Source organism: Pan paniscus, chromosome 2, assembly GCF_029289425.2.
Source record: "Pan paniscus chromosome 2, NHGRI_mPanPan1-v2.0_pri, whole genome shotgun sequence".
Lineage (NCBI taxonomy): Eukaryota > Metazoa > Chordata > Mammalia > Primates > Hominidae > Pan > Pan paniscus.
This window is the reverse complement of record NC_085926.1, coordinates 186,858,382-186,875,302: the sequence shown is the minus strand read 5'-3', so window position 1 is coordinate 186,875,302 and position 16,921 is coordinate 186,858,382. Positions and strand designations below refer to the sequence as shown.

General features: G+C 37.7%; 1 protein-coding gene and 1 pseudogene across 1 annotated transcript in view; one reads left to right on the top strand and one right to left on the bottom strand.

Moving 5' to 3' along the window:
- Positions 1-16,921, bottom strand: part of TPRG1 (tumor protein p63 regulated 1) — a 383,450-nt gene that overhangs the window by 325,588 nt on the left and 40,941 nt on the right. Inside the window, exon 2 of the mRNA XM_063603024.1 lies at positions 4,009-4,146. The gene's annotated coding sequence lies outside the window, so the exon portion shown is untranslated. The remainder of the gene's footprint in view (positions 1-4,008; positions 4,147-16,921) is intronic.
- LOC100987394 (enolase-phosphatase E1-like) lies at positions 7,506-15,522 on the top strand (annotated as a pseudogene).

Here is a 16,921-nt window from a genome sequence, read left to right as displayed (position 1 = left end):
AAAACATCTCATATATCCCATAAATAATATACCTACTATGAACCCACAAAAATTAAAAATAAAAATAAAATTTTAAAAAATGGGCAGTATGGGTTAGGATAGGCAGAGAAAGCTTCTGAGGTTAAATCCCCAGATCTAGATTTCTAGTGATACACGTACTTATACTGAATATTAGAGGCTGAGTAGGCATTTGAGTCGGAGTGAGGGAGTAATTGCTAGAAAAGGAGAAAGAATCTTTTCCAGCTGTCTCAAAAAGCAGGCCTGAAGAGCAGGTTTGCGAAGGGTTCTGCTCCATGCAGTCATTCAGGGTTCTGTGGTGCCTTATAACTCCCCTCTTGCCTAAGCCTTCAGAGTCCTCTACATTCAGGCACAGAGTGAGAGCTAAAAGAGAAAAGATCACATAAGGAAGAGTTTTATCCACACACAAAGTCTTTATTAGATAGAAAAGAGTGTGAATATTGGTGAACACTACTGGCTTCTGCCAGAACTATCCATCATGTAAACAGGGGGAAATAAGAATATGCATTTATATTTCTTGTCATTTCAAAACTACACACTAGAAACTTAGTCACAGTGAGCAAGGAAACACACAGTGACTAGGAACAGGGGTGGGAAACAGATTTTTAGTGTACATCTGTTAACACTGTATTTTTTTAACTTTAATTTTAGGTTCAGAGGTACATGTGCTGGTTTACTATATAGGTAAATTGTGTCATGGGGGTTTGGTGTACAGATAAATGTTAAATTTTTGAACCACATAAATGCATTACCATTTCCAAAAATACAGCAACTATTAAAATGAAATTAAAGAAAACCTGGTGCTCACATTCATCCAAACATTTTGTCTTTTTTGGCCCTTCAGCAGCATCAGTTTTCTCTGTCGGATTCACTTATAATGTTTATTTTCACCGAGTTTTACTCGGACAAAATGGCGAGCAGATTTAATCAGGGGCAAGGGCCATATGGTAAGATCCATTCCTGGATTCTCAGCCCTATGGTATAAATCCCCCACTACCCCCAAGAGAAGGAATTGCAAATCTAAGTATACAGCTGTGAGTATCAGAAAAAAAATATTACAGCAAGGAAAACTTTGAAGAAGAACAGAATATAAATATTGAACCATGGTACCCTCTGGCATACACAAAGAGTCTTTAAAAGGGTAGCATTTGGGAAAGTAGAAGGATCAGGAATGACTTCTCATACCAGTCTACAAGAGAGAACTGTAATGCCAACCCATCTAGGGATAAAACTAAATCTCTAGTCATACTCAGTCACCAAAGATGAATCAGGAGAGTACATTATACAAATTGACCTTTGAAGTCAATATACAAGCCAGAGGTCTACAACTAGATCCTAGAGTGCTTAGCTACTGCAGGTCTCCAAGAATTTTGAAGAGCAGTCTCAAAGAGGAGAGACTAAACTTTTCCTGTGTGGTATCAGAGAACAGAACTGGAATCCTAGGTAAAAGTCCTAATGTCACATTTTGTTCCAAATTAAGAGGATTTAACATAGCTATCCAGAGATAGGATAGGCTACTTTGCCATTTTAAGGAGACAGTGACACAGAGCCATGGGGCTTACTGGTTGGAAGTGCTGTAGGAGCCTTTGGGGCTAGGTAGTCTCCAAGTCCATGTTAACCTCAAAGCCTTGTGACTCAGTGCCTAATGGATGACACTGGCACTGTCATTTTCTCTAATTCTCTCCCTCTCTGTGCGACTACCTGAACACTAGTGCATGGAACGTGGTTTACACCAAGCAGTAAGTGGTACCCCAACACAATCATTGTCTCTGAAACAACAGCTTCAGGTGACTATGGCAAATGAAAAATAATGTCGTTATGCCTTTAATACACCTAACAGGTTAAGCCGAGCTCATATTTCAGTCTTTGTTTAGAAGACTCGGAAGCCATTTTAAAATTATTAATAGCTAATATTTATTGAGTTCTTACTATATATAAGCTAGGTGTGGTTAAATGTTTTTCATGTATTAAATCATTCAAACCTCTTGGAGTGGGTGACCATTGAGCATGTGCTTAAAAAATAAATAAGGTGCTGACAGGTCAATATACTGAGCAGATAGAAAATAATGCCCAGGTTCAAGTCCTGGATGAAACCAGTGTTGGTTCAGAGCAAGCTCCTACTAATGTCCTCAAGTCCTCTATTGTACTGGAGAATTCTGTTTCAATATTCATCAGATGAAGGGTCATGTCTGCAGACATAAAAGATGTAGATTCATAAAATTCCTTCGGGTAATTTATCAACATGGAGCTCCAGGGAGAATGGAGTGAGCAGGTTTCCCTTAAAGTTAAGGACTTTAGAGAGGCATTTGGGATGCTGCATATAAAGGTTCTTCCAACTCTGTGAATTCATTTGCTATATGGAATCTGTCCAATGGCCAGGCAAGCCCTTCCTACATAGTATGACTCTAGAAACTGAAAAATTCACCTGGATTAAAACATCACCTTTCTAGCTCAGCTCTCTGATACCTATGGCATCAGATTTTTGCCTCACAATTTAGACTTTAGACCTGTCAACAGCTTAAGTATAAGAAAATCCCTGTGAAATTTACAGATATATAAGTTGTTTTCACAAGAACAAGCTGTAAAGGAGGAAAGTAACAAGGAAAAAAAAAAAAGAGAATGTTGGCCTCTGTGGAGGAGATAAAGCAGGAGGTTGGAAATGTAGAAACTAAGTATCCCTGAATCAAGTATCTGCATCAGGGTGGCCTGGGCCCATGAGGCAGCACGCTGCATATTTAAGGCTCTTCAATTTATACCCATCCTTTTCTTCATAACCAGAACCCACTAGGCTAAGGAGTATTATGGAGCCAGCTCCAGAATCCAAAAGACCTAATCTTAAGCCAAAGGCCACGTTAACTAGTTGTGCTGTCCTGGGCAACTTGGGCTCTGCCCGCTAAGTTCCTCTTCTATAAAATGGAACTTTAAGCAGTTTGCCTGCCTTCCTCCAACAGATACTGAGAAGGTTAAGTAATATTTAGATTTAAAAAACACTTTGATAAGTAAAACAGCAACACACACATATAATGCATTATTGTTGTTTCTGTATTTCCAATCCTCACACTCAGAAAGGGTCATGGAGCTCATCTTATCTTGAGTCATGGAAGTCAAAGAAGTGAGTCATGGAGCTCATTTCCATGACTTGAAACTCACTTCCATGACTTCCATATCTTGAGCCAAGGAAGTGAGTCATGGAGCTCATCTTGTCTTCAGCATCTTTCAATAACACAAAGCTGCACTGGTCTGAATGTTTGCGTCCCTCAAAATCTATATGTTGAAACTTAACTCCCAAAGTGATGGTATTAAGAGGTAGGACTTTGGGGAGGTAAGTAGATCATGAAGATGGAGCCCTCATTAATGGAATTAGTGTCTTTTAAAAGAGACCCAAGGGAGCTTGTTTGCCCTTCCAACCAAGTGAACACACAGTCCTGAAGTGAGCAAAGGCTCAGCCTATGAAGGAAGGGTCCCCACCAGACACTGAATCTGCCAGCACCTTGATCTTAGAATTCCCAGCCTTCAGAAATAAATGTTTGCTATTTCTAAGCCCTCAGTTTATGGGATTTTGTTAGCAGCTTGAACAGACTAGGACAAAGGGTAAAATTTCTTCAAGACAAAAAGGTTTTGTTGTTGTTGTTGTTGTTTTATTGTTGTGATTTAGTTGTTTGTCTTTCTTGCTTAAATATTTCAACTCAAAAATTGCGAAACTTGAAGAGTGAATGAATACATGTCTCTGGTTGGGGAGATTTGATGTTTCATGTTGTTAACATTCTCCAAAATTCATTTTTACATTTAAGACCATTCTAGTTAAAACTCCAATGTCATTTTGAAGTGAGGAATAATTTAGAGGACTTACACATAAGATATTAAATGAGGTCAGATGTGGTGTTTCATGCCTGTAATCCCAACACTTTGGGAGACCAAGGCGGCAGGATCACTTGAAGCCAGCCTGGGCAACAAAACAAGGCCCCATCTCCACAAAAATACAAAAATTACCTGAGCACAGTAGCGCTTGCCTATAGTCCCAGCTATTCAGGAGGCTGAAGCAGGAGGATTGCATGAGCCCAGGAATTTGTGGCTGCAGTGAGCTGTGATCATGTCACCACATTCCAGCCTAGGCAACAGAGTGAGATCCTGTTTCAAAAAAAAAAAAAATACATATGTATAATATATATAAATATGCACATGAACATACATAATGGAATTAAAGAGCTGCAGTTACCTCACTAATAGGATACTGGTATAGGAATACAGAGATGGGCAAATGAAACAGAGAGGAAAACTCAAAAACAGAGCCACACACATGTAATAATTTTGTACATTAAAAATGAGGTGAGTGTGTTCCATTTTTAAAAATGAATCCATCTGCATACTTATATACAAACTCCTATAGAAATAGCTCAGTAATGTTTTAGGGTAAGCATTTTAAATTAAAGGAGAACAAAAAATTCAAGAGTAAATAAAGGATATGGAACAATTACTTAACTATTTTGAAAAATAAAAACCTAGATATTAGGTTTATATCGTAATATCTGTGGTATAAATTTATACCATATGCTGAAATAAATTAGCCCTTTAAAAATATGGTTGATGTTTACATGATATCAGGATGAAGACAGATGCAATATAGTAAAAGATGTACACATTGAATCCAACAACCACCACCAAATGATAAACTAAACTAAATTGAAGCAAAAATAGCAGGTAAACACTGCTACAAATCAAGAAGAAAAATCCAAATACTCCAAAAGAAAACTGGCCAACAGCTAACTATTGCATAAAACATTCAGTCTATTCCATAATTTTTAAAGTCAACTGAAATAATAAGAATGTAATTTTTTCTACCAAACTTGTAAATGTGTTATTTTCTTTTTTATTATAGTATCCAAATTTGGCTATGGTGTAAGGAAATACTCAGCTAGTGGGAGTATAAAAGGGTATAATATTTGGCAATATGTATCAAAACTCTTAAATCATGCATCTTTTAGATTATTTAAGCCACCAGATTCAAACCGTAGAAGTTTATCCTGAATAAATAATCATAATAATGGAAAAATATGTACGTATATATGTATATATGTGAAAGTGTTCATTGTATAACTATAGCTAATAAAGCCCATTAGAAATCATCTAAATATCCAAGAAAGTGGGGAGACCTATTATATAAATTAATACATTTACATAATCAAATATTATACAGCCAATAAAAAAAGTAATAAATATAATAACTATCATTTCTTGCCAGGCATTTTCCTAAGTACTTTTCAGGTGTTAACTCATTTAATTTTCACAAAATCCTATAAAGTGTGTATTACTTATTCTCCTCATAAGAAAAAAAGGGCAAATAATTTATTTTAACCTAGATCCATAGTCATCATATGGCAGGATGGAATTACGCAGTTAAGCAGTGTGGCTCCAGAGCCACTGCTCCTAACCCCTGTGCATACTGTCCATACTGTGGTGGAGAAATATGTAATGTCATAGGAAAATGCTTTGCTTACTTCAGAATGGTCTCTTTTCTGCAGCTCTTATTGTAGGCATGCCATGAGTGCTGTGATCAATGAATAGTATTTAGACACCAACAGCTGCCTTTGACTCGCACCAGAAGTCAAGGAGACTTCTCTTTCCCTCACCACCACCCCGTTTAATCCAACAGGGAGTCCTGTTATCTTCACTTTCAAAATATGTCCCAACTTCAACCACTTTCCTTCTCCACTGATTCCACCCTAGAACAAGCCAGCTCTTACGTTCCGCTGAACAACCACACAACACCTCCCTAACTGGTCTCACTACCCTTACCCTTACCTCCTGTGATCCTTTCCACACAATAGCCAAAGAGATTTATGTTTTTTATTGATACATAATAATTGTCATGACCAAATATGGGTAATTAGGATACTTATCACCTCAAACCTTTATCATTTCTTTGTGTTGGGAGCATTCCAAATATTCCCTTCTGGCTACTTTGAAATACACAACAAATTACTGTTAACTATAGTCACCCTACAGTGCTGCTGAACAATAGAACTAGTTCCTTCAGTCCAATTACATTTTAGCGCCCATTAACAAACCTCTCTTCATTTCCTCCCACACCCCCTCAGCCTCTGGTAACCATCATTCCACTCTCTACTTCTATAAGATCAACTTTTTTAGCTCACATATGAGTGAGAGTATGTGATATTAGCCTTTGTGGGCCTGGCTTATCACTTAACAAAATGAACTCCAGTTCCATCCATGTTGCTGCAAATGACAGAGTTTCATTCCTTTTAATGACTGAATAGTATTCCACTGTGTATGTGTACCACACTTTTTATCCATTTATCCATTGAAACAAAAAGATTAACATTTTTAATGTAATTCAGACTACATCACTCTCTTTTTCAAAACCGTCTATTGTCTTTACACAAATTCTTTACCATGACCCACAAAACTCTAGCATGCTCTGGTTCCTTTCTGCCTTTCTAACATCAAATAATACAATATGTGTTTCCTATGTTCCAGCCATACCGGCCTTGTGTCTTAAACAAGTCCAGCTGTCTCCCATTTGGGGAACTTTATAGTTCTCACTCTTCCTTTCCCTAAACCTTCTCAGAGCTAGCTTCTTCTCATATTTCTAAGCTACAGCTCACATTTGATTTCCTTACAAAGGTCTTTCCTTAATGCCCAATTTTAAATACATCCCATTATTTTTTATCCCATCACACCACTTGATTTTATACTCATGTAAATTATGTTACTTTCATATTTCTGTTTGTTTGTTAATGGTCTGCTCCCATAAGAACATAAGTTTCATGGCAGCAAGAACACTTCTTTTTTTTAACCACCAAATTCCCAGCACCTAAAATCGTGCCTGACCCTTAGCAAGAACTTCGTATGTTTTTTAATTGAACAAATGAGTGAGGGAGGGAATGAATGAATGAATGAATGTGAATTTTTTTTTCTCTGGCAAGGGTAAAGTTAAATTCTGATGTATAGAGATAGGATCTATGTAAAGTAAAGCCAATGGGGAAAAATCGTGTCTCAAACTAGAAACAGAAATCAGGGTCTTGGGAGAGGAGCAAGGGGAGGAAGTACAGAGGAGAAAATTTCCCTTTTTATACTTCGTGATATAGTCATAAAGATATATAGGAGACAGCTCCTGGAATGTAATTGTTCGGATGTCCCTTCATGAAGATATTTCCAGGAACTATAGATACGATAAACTTTGTTTCAGGAACCTGAGAGGTTGTGGCCATTCTTTGAGGCTGAAGGGTAGCTATCTCAGACAGTGAATTACTTGAGTCAGATCAAGGGTGACCAACTCATCTCAGTTTATCTAGAACTATCCTGGTTTTAAAGCTGAAATTCTCATGTTCCAGTAACCCTCTCAGCCTCTGGCAAACTGGAACAACTGATCACTCTAGAAGATCAAAACGTTACACTGTACTTCATAAGAAAAACATTTTCCTATAGCTTTCCTCAGAGTTTGATGTATTTAAAAATCTGAGGAAAGATTTTCTGAACTGTACAGAAAGTAAGAGAGTATTTAAAGAGGACCATCTGATGGAGCCAGCGATTACAGTGAGAGCCCCAGGGGAAAAGTGACACATAAGGCAATAGAATGGATGCTTCTCAGCTTAGAAATTATTCTACCTATGTCAAATCTTGAAAATGTTTGCTAAAGAAAAAAATGCATAGAAGGAGGGAGAGAGAGAAGAAAACATAAACGATATGAATTTAAAAAGCACTTCTGGCCGGGTGCAGCGGCTCATGCCTGTAATCCCACCACTTTGGTAGGTTGAGGCTGGTGGATCACGAGGTCAGGAGTTCGAGACCAGTCTGACCAATGTGGTAAAACGCTGTCTCTGCTAAAAATATAAAAAATTAGCCAGGTATGGTGGCACGCGCCTGTAATCCCAGCTACTCAGGAGGCTGAGGGAGAAGATTCACTTGAACCTGGGAGGCAGAGGTTTCAGTGAGCCAAGATCGCACCACTGCACTCCAACCTGGGTGACAGAGTGAGACTCAGAAAAAAAAAAAAGAGAAAGAAAGAAAGCACTTCGAACTGGCACTGATGAACCTCGCTTGCTTTGAGTTGTTTTTCCAGCAAGGAAAATAGTTTGTGTCAGTGTACCTACCCTCTAGCACCAAGTCCCTCTTGTAGTCATGTTGCTCATAGCTAAGAGGTATCTCATAGTTTAAGACTCAATTTCAGTAGAAAACATATTTAATTAATTTCAACATATTTTCCAGATTAAATGTTAAAGTAAAATACAAATAGATGGAGATGCCATTTTTATTTCTGATCTTTTTGTATATGGCATCTTCTCTCCTAGTAGCTTTTAGAAAACTTCTCTCTGTCCACAATATTCTTGGTCTTTTTTTCACTTCTTATGATAGCCATGACATGTACATCTTCAACCTGAAAAATCAGGTCCTTTGGATCTGGGAATTTTTTTTCAATCATTGATTGGGTAATTTCTTCTTCACTGTTTACTCTGGTCTTTATTTCCAGAGCTCCTGATAGTTGACTCTTTGAGGATATGGTTTAGTCTTTCAATTTTCTTCTTTATTCTATTAACTATGTCCTTTGTCTTTTTTATTTTAATTTCCCGGTTATGTCTGTATTCCAGCCATTCTTCAGACCTTTTTATTACATATTTTTAATCTCCCAAAGCTCTTTTTTATTCTCCAGTTGTTCTTGTTTCTTGTTTGGTTTTTAAAGATATGAAACATCATATTCTTATTTCCAGAATATTCTATATTTTTATATCTCTCTGAGGATATTGTTTATAATTTTAATTGGCTTCTTTCATTATATCTACTTTAATTATTTTTATTTGTTATTGTATTTTATTTATTTAGTCTGTTTTGTGAGAGGCTTTCCACAGATGCTTTTCTTTTTTCTTGGAATTGTCTGTTTCCTTTGACAATTTTTCTTTAACTTCGATACATTTTTCTTGTTGCTATTGAACAACTCTTTATATATTAAGGATATTAGCTCTCTGCTTTAGTATGGTCATAATTTTCTTAGCAATTAATTACTTGCCTCATTAAGACATCTGCATAGAAAATTTTAATTGCTATTTGGTTATATTTAGTGATCATTTTATCTTGGTGGTTTCAGTAATACTTAGACAAACCTTCCACAATGGAAGATTATATTTTATAAAATGTAGGTTTTTCTAAAACTTCAATGGTTTCTCTCATTTTTTACATTGATATTATTAGTTCCTACAGAATTAATTTTGGTGTAAAAAGAAAAGATTTCACTTCCTTTTTTCCCACACAGCTAGACACGTGTATCAACATAATTTATTGAGAAACACACTGATTGGAAACGTCATTGGTATCAGTTAGGGTTGTATTTGGCTGGATATTTTATAAGCCTTACCAAAGTCATTAAATTAAAAAGATATTTTCCAACATTTAAGCAGAGATCCACAGATGAAAAGTGCTGGACTGTTTTTGCATTGCCATTACTGTCTCTAAAATCCTGCTCCTTATATCTTTATTCTTACAGTTGCCTCATGTGATGTAAAGGCTGCTCAACCTCTCATGTAAAATCAGTATATTCAGACAAGAAGGAAGAAGACAGAGCAGAAAAGGAGGGGAAAACAAGGAGAAGGAGGATGAAGAGGAGGATGTGATGGTGGTGGTAATAAGGAGAAATAGGCAATGCCTTTAACAGGAAAGGACCTGTCCCTAAACCCCAGTAGACAGCTATTTACATCTTCTTTAGAAGGCTGTATCTTATGGACATATTTGCTGCAAGAAAGGCTAGGAAATGATTTCTAAAGCTGGACATATTGTTACCTTAAGCTTGTATGCGGCTCCCATTAGTAAAAGAAAAAAGGACAATGGATGTTGGACATATAACTAACAGTTGGGTACCAATTGCTACATGCACTTGATAGATGACTTAGTGCATTTGGTTGTGTATAAAATAATAATGCAGAGTATTTTATAAAACAAAACATCTGGAAACAAATTAGTTATATGTATTTAAAAATAAGAAAAATTAATAAACAAGGCAACTATTGACTTCAGGGAAAACAAAGAACTGTATAAAAACTCAATAATAATAATAATATAAACATTGAAATCTTTCTGACTTCAGAAGATAAGAAAAAATATTTCAAACATAGCCTTTAAAGTTCAATTTATTCATCCTTGCTCAACTCCTGAGCCCCAGGTTACAATGCATCAAGAACCTCCCTGAGGAGACTAATAATAACTAATATCACAGACACCCTGGGTTCAAGTGGATATCACATCAATTAAGACAACTCTCCGTCTTAACTCTTCTTTAAAATATCTCTAGCAAGTGGTTACTTAGCTTCTGCTTGAACGCATCCACTGACAAGGAGCTCACTGGTCTGGACAGTTCATTCAATTTCTAGACAGCTCATTCAATTTCTGGACAGCTCTAAACACTGCAAATCATTCCCTGTAATCAGGTGAAGGGACCTACTCTAACTTTAATTTAGTCTTTCTTTTTTACTCCCTTAAGTCCTACAGAACATACAGTTCTTCTTTCACAGGAGGAATAGATATCTGCTATTTGAATACTATTGCCAAGCTATGCACTCTCTGTCCTCTTTATGTTAAATTCTTTAGGCCCTTCAAACATTTTAAAATGATATGGTTTTATATTCCAGTGACATTTTAGACATGTTATCTGGAATGCATGTCATCTAGTTAATGTCCCTCTTAAAATGTGGCACCATAGCAGAACATGGTTGCCAAGGAAAAAATATGAAAAACCATGTTTCCAAATTTCATTTTCTATTAGGAGATACCTTGTAATATGATTAAATTTCCTTTTAAATCTTTTTGGGATCATTTTGGAAAAAGATAAGATTGTTGGTCTTTAAAAAAAAAACTTATGGGAAACTATGAATTCCATCTTCTAGACCTTTACGACATGTTTCCATTCACTATCCACAATACTAAAAAAGTGCCAAAGTCTAGGTATGAAGTAAGAAAAAATGGGGTCTGGGTGAGCCATTCTCTCTTTTAGGAATCAAAGAAGAATTGTAAACTAAGATATTTTTCAACAATCCTAAATATCAGATTACTTTAGGATAAAATTATTTTCCAATACTCTGTCCTAGTCACATGGAGAAGATGTCCCAATTTGCTGAATTCAAACAGCCAGAAGCTGTTTCTGATCTGCAGTCTTTTTCAGTGTTCTTTTTCTTCGTATCTGCTTATTCCTCTTTATACTCATTTAGAACACACTAATGGAAGTAGCCTGACACGTGGCTTTCCATTTTGCCACTCTTTCTCAAGAAATGTGATTAAAGAACTTGGAGTGGGCTGCTTTATGCACAAATATTCAGACAGTCTCTTAGCAATAAATGGCTGTCGCTTCTATTATCTGTCTGGCTCTGAGTTCTATTATCTGTTGTGAATTGGTGCAGGGCTCTGTAAAACAGTTTTTAGGCAGCCTCATTACACCCTTCCACACCTTCTGCTCCATCTGAGTGATACTGCTGTGATTGCTGGGTAATGTTTGCCATTAGACGAGGCACATAAAAGAATCAAGCTATGACTAATTCACTCGATGGCTGTGTGCCCTGTGTCATGCTCATTAACACCTCCCAACTCTGTTATTAAAGAGAATCACACAGCAGACCTCAGCGGGCTCACATTTATACTATAGGCTGCCTTATTTTTCCATTGGAACCCCATTTTTATCACAGACTAGTCCTGAGCACCCTTACCTTCTACCCCAGGCCTATTCCATCCTGTTACACTCATAAATGCTTATGAGAATCTACTGATAAGAAAGGCCTTTAGATTGTCTGAAAATGAGGGTTTTGCCCACTGACGAATCAGTGGACAAATCTGATCTCAGCTGAAAAGTCATCCTGAGATGCTCCTAATGAAAGCTCAATGAAAGAAATAACAATAACAACACCTTAAACTATTTGTTGAATATATTAAAGTATATCCAGCCCTTTTATAACCATTATTTCCCTTGAGGTTCACAGCAACCCTGTATGGTAAGCTGCACAAACAGTACCCTACTATTAGCTTCAACACTAGATTTCTAACTCAGAGGCGACATTATATAAAAGACTAATAGCTCACCTACAATGCTGAGCAAAATGTAAAGGAATAGCATCACTTTTGTTAGGCTTTCTCAAGCATAGTAATCAAAGTAATAGAAAAAGCAGAAAGAGAGAGCGAACATTTTTCTTAGTACGGACTCATGTGTTCTAAGATGATAGGGGCATCATACTTACCTTCCTTAATCATTTAACTCCAACTGAATAGTCAGTCAGAAGTCCATAGGACTTTGGGGTCCTTAGGGTAAGTATTGCAATTGTTCACCAATATCTAGATATTCTCTACTTCTGAGTACATGAAGGATTCCACTAATCCACCTCTCGAAGGTGGACATGGCCATTTGACTTGATTTGACCATGAAATGTGAGTGGAAGCATTTAATTGCAGATACAGGATTCTCTAGTTTGGCTCTTCCCGTACCAGAAGAATTGTAAAAGCTTGTATCTATATGGGGAGACCAAAATATTTAAGCAATTAAAATACTGAGTCAGCACATGGGATACAGTTGTCCTGTAGAAACACCTAGATCTTCAGTAGAAACTGAATGAGCAGTAAATAAGACTGTGTCACAAAAAACAAAACAAAATAAAACAAAACAAAAACTACTGTAGGTCAGGTGCAGTGGCTCACACCTATAATCCCAACACTTTGGCAGACCAAGGCAGTAGGATCACTTGAGGCCAGGAGTTTAAGACCAGCCTGGACAACACAGCAGAACCTAGTCTTTACAAAAGAATAAAAAAATTAGCTGGGTGGGGTGGCATGTGCCTGTAGTCCCAGCTACTTGAGAGGCTTAAGTGGGAGAATCATTTGGGCCAAGGAGATGAAGACTGCAGTGAGCAGTGATTGCACCACCAGACTCCAGCCTGGGTGACAGCCAAACTCTGCCTCGAAAAAAATAATTACTGAGATTTTGGTGTTATTTGTTACCAGAGCATAACCTAATCTCTACTGACTGATGCAATCTTTGTTTGCTCTAGACGTATCATACAATTGAGCTATTTTTAGAAATAAAAAAATTAGAAAAACATTAGAAATGAAAAAATGGGGAAAAACACTGTAATTGGGCTAACTTGAATACTATGTCCTCCATGGAACAATAAACTACGGCCAAGGTTAGGATCGAGGTCGTGAAAAATCATGGTAGCTCAACTAACACTAATTAATTGGAATCAAAAAAAATAAGAGTTTCTAAATAGAAATAAGAAGTATCAATAATAAAGAGAAGCCCTCTTTGGATTGTATCTTAGGGTGAATCCATTGGGGAAAGTGATGATAACAAAAACAAATTCAACTTTGGGAGGCCGAGGCGGGCGTATCATGAAGTCAAGAGATCGAGACCATCCTGGCTAACATGGTGAAACCCCGTCTCTACTAAAAAATACAAAAAAAATTAGCCGGGCGTGGTGGAGGGTGGCTGTAGTCCCAGCTACTCGGGAGGTTGAGGCTGGAGAATGGCGTGAACCCAGGAGGCGGAGCTTGCAGTGAGCCGAGTTCGCGCCACTGTACTCCAGCCTGGGCAACAGAGCAAGACTCCGTCTCAAAAAAACAAAACAAAACAAAAAAAACAAACAAATTCAACATTCTGGTGGGAAAGGGAGATCCAATTATCTCTAACATGGGTCAGTGACAGAATTTAGCAATGTATTTCTAACTATTTGAATAATTTTCCAGAAAGAGATTTCCTGGGCCAGCTGGATGTTTTTCTGTCCATTCTCTCTCCTACTATAGGGCACCACTTACTCACCAGAAAAACTTGAAGCCTGAACTGGAAGCCTTCTATCTAGATTCTCCAGAACCTCCTTTGCTCTATGATTCCAGATTTGACTTTGCTGATAAGAAGAACTCACATGAGATTTTGAAAGGCAGGACTTGGGAGATCAAGGCAGGCACATAGCTAACCAGAAGGAAGTTATTCAGCTAACCAAAATAGTCAGCTGGGGGCTCTCCCTGAAAATCAAGAATTGCAGCAGTTTCCTAATACATTTTATAACTACTCACTACAGAGTTTCAGGGTTTTTTTCCTAACATTTTGGATATACCCTTCCTGATTTCTCTCCCAGGTAATCCCTAATTTCTATATTAAACTTTACTATTTCTGCATTGCTTTATGTGACTGTTTTCCTGTTCTAACAAGGACTGGAACAGGTAGAGATCTAGTTAGATACAGGTAGAGAGATTCTAGGCTGGTTGACTATAAAGTACTTAAAATGGTCAAAAATCAGGGTAGGTTTGGTAAAGAGAGAATGAAAGAAAGAGAGAGAGAATGAGAATGAATCAGCAAATTGATTGAATTCCCTTTGAAATAATACAGCAAACCCCAGGGTCCTACAACAGAGGATGTATTTCCCTACAAAAATGTTTGAGTTTTTTTTTTTTTCTTTTACTATGAAAGATATAAGTGATACAATTGATGAAATGTGAATAATATCTATAAGATTAAATAATGTTGCATTCAAGTTAATTTCGTGATAATGATTGTACCCTGGTTATGTAAAAGAATATTCCTATTTTTTGGATGAATTCAGGGCTTCTGGGCAGCAGCCTTCTCTAGTTCCGGGTGTGCAGAGGTGGCCTCTCCCAACACAGGCCAGGCTGCACACAGTCGCTGGCTCCAGGACTGTACAGGGCCGCAGTCCACGCTGCTCTACGTCCTCCCTACCGTCAGGCAGATTCCCATAGTAGCATCCAGTAGGGAAATGGTTGTGCTTTCAGTGCCCACTGAAGTCAAACTGATCCCATTAGATGTGGAAGGACATTTTATTTCCTTATATTGAAGAAAATGTTAGAGTATCTGCAGACATATTGGGCAGAAGAGGAGTGCCCGCAGGATATCAATCTCTTGAGGAAACAAGCTGAAGAGGATGGGGCTGTTCCTATCCCTGCAGCAGGAAGATATGTGGCCTGGGAATGGAGTGGATGATCTGCAACAGATGATCCAGGCCGTGGTAGATAAGGTGTGCTGGCAGATGTCCCTGGACGGAAAGACCACCATGTTCAAACAGCTGCAGGACCACACGTGAAGGGCAGCATTCACAGCTCGGCCCATGAAAGCAGAGTTCTTTGCAGATGTGTTTCCAGCAGTCAGGAAGTGGAAAGAGGCTGGAATGAAGGTGTATATCTATTCCTCTGGGAGTGCAGAGGCACAGAAACTGATATTCGGGCAGTCTGCGAAGGGAAAGATTCTTGAGCTTGTTGATGGTCCCTTTGATACCAAGATTGGACACAAAGTAGAGAATGAAAGTTATCAAAGGATTGCAGACTGCACTGGGGGCTCAACCAACAACATTTTGTTTCTGACAGATGTTACTCAAGAGGCCGGTGCTGCTGAGGAAGCAGATGTGCATGTAGCGGTGGTGGTGAGACTTGGAGACATAATTGAAAGATGATGAGAAGACTTACTACAGCCTCATCACATCCTTCAGCAAACTGTATCTGCCCTCCTCAACCTAAAGAAGGGTTTCCAAGGAAGACCACACTGTTTCTCACAGAGTTGTCCCTGTTGTGTCCAGTTTTATTCTAATGGTAAAAGTAACTTACTTAGAAAACACACATGTATACACATATGTATGCCAGTATATATATATATGTGTGTGTGTATATATATATAGTATGTATGTATGTATGTATGCTCAAATTAACTTCCACAGGAACATAAGTGAAAATAGAGAGTCAGTTCAGTGAAAACAAAACTTATTTAAAGATGCTTATATGTAGAAATTGTTTGAAATCATACTCTAAACCTTACTGAGGGCAAAGTGTAGTTGATAGAAGAAATTGCTAAAATACTTACCTAATGTGTGATGTCTATAAAGTCATGTACCAAAATGGAAAGCTACTTTGAGAAATTATTCAGAAGTTTTGTTATTTTAATAATGAAATATTTCAAAGACTTGTAATAATTCTGTGCCCCTGTTTAACTGTGATTTAGAAGATTATAACAGCCATATTTCATATTTGACTCCTTACATATCAAAGACAAAGGTTTTTGTTTCTGCTCCAAAAGAGAGCAAAATTGAAAAGGAAAACTCACTTCAGTCTGGATCAATCAAGTGTCTTTAACTTGAGAAGAAACTTGCTAATCAGCATGGCACCCATAGCAAACAGCTGCCTTACTAGTGAAAAAGGTGCACTGATGTAACAGCTAAAATAGCGATGTGCCTCCTAATGTTTAACAGAACGATCCTAATCCTGCTTGTTGTTATCATTACAGATTTTATAGTTGCCTTTTTAACTCCTTCTGAGCACAGTTTGAGAATATGTGTTAATTGCTATTGACTATTTAAAATAGTTTTTACTGAAATCAGTCCATAAGATTAAGACAAGCCCTAATAAGTAATATTTTCCTTTGGAATGGAGGTGAGAAAGGTAAATTTCATAACACCAGTATTAATCTTGGTTTAATTCTAATAGGATGCCACGTCAACTGCATGTTGTGATTAATAATATTCTTAAAAAAAGAACATTCTCGTTTTTCATTTTTGTGTTTGTTTTTGTTTTTGTAAGACAGAGTCTTGCTCTGTTACCCAGGCTGGAGTGCAGTGGTGCGATCTTGGCTCACTGCAACCTCCGCCTCCTGGGTTCAAGCGATTCTCCTGCCTCGATCTCCTGACTAGTTTGATTTACAGGCACGTGCCACCATGCCCAGCTAATTTTTGTATTTTTAGTAAAGACAGGGTTTCACCACGTTGGCCAGGCTGATCTCAAACTCCTGACCTCAGGTGATCCTCCCGCCTCAGCCTCCCAAAGTGCTGAGATAACAGGCATGAGCCACTGCACCCGGCCTATTCTTGTTTTCTGAACGTACACACTGAAGTTCTTAGAGTTTGCAACTTACTCTGAGAGGGTTCAA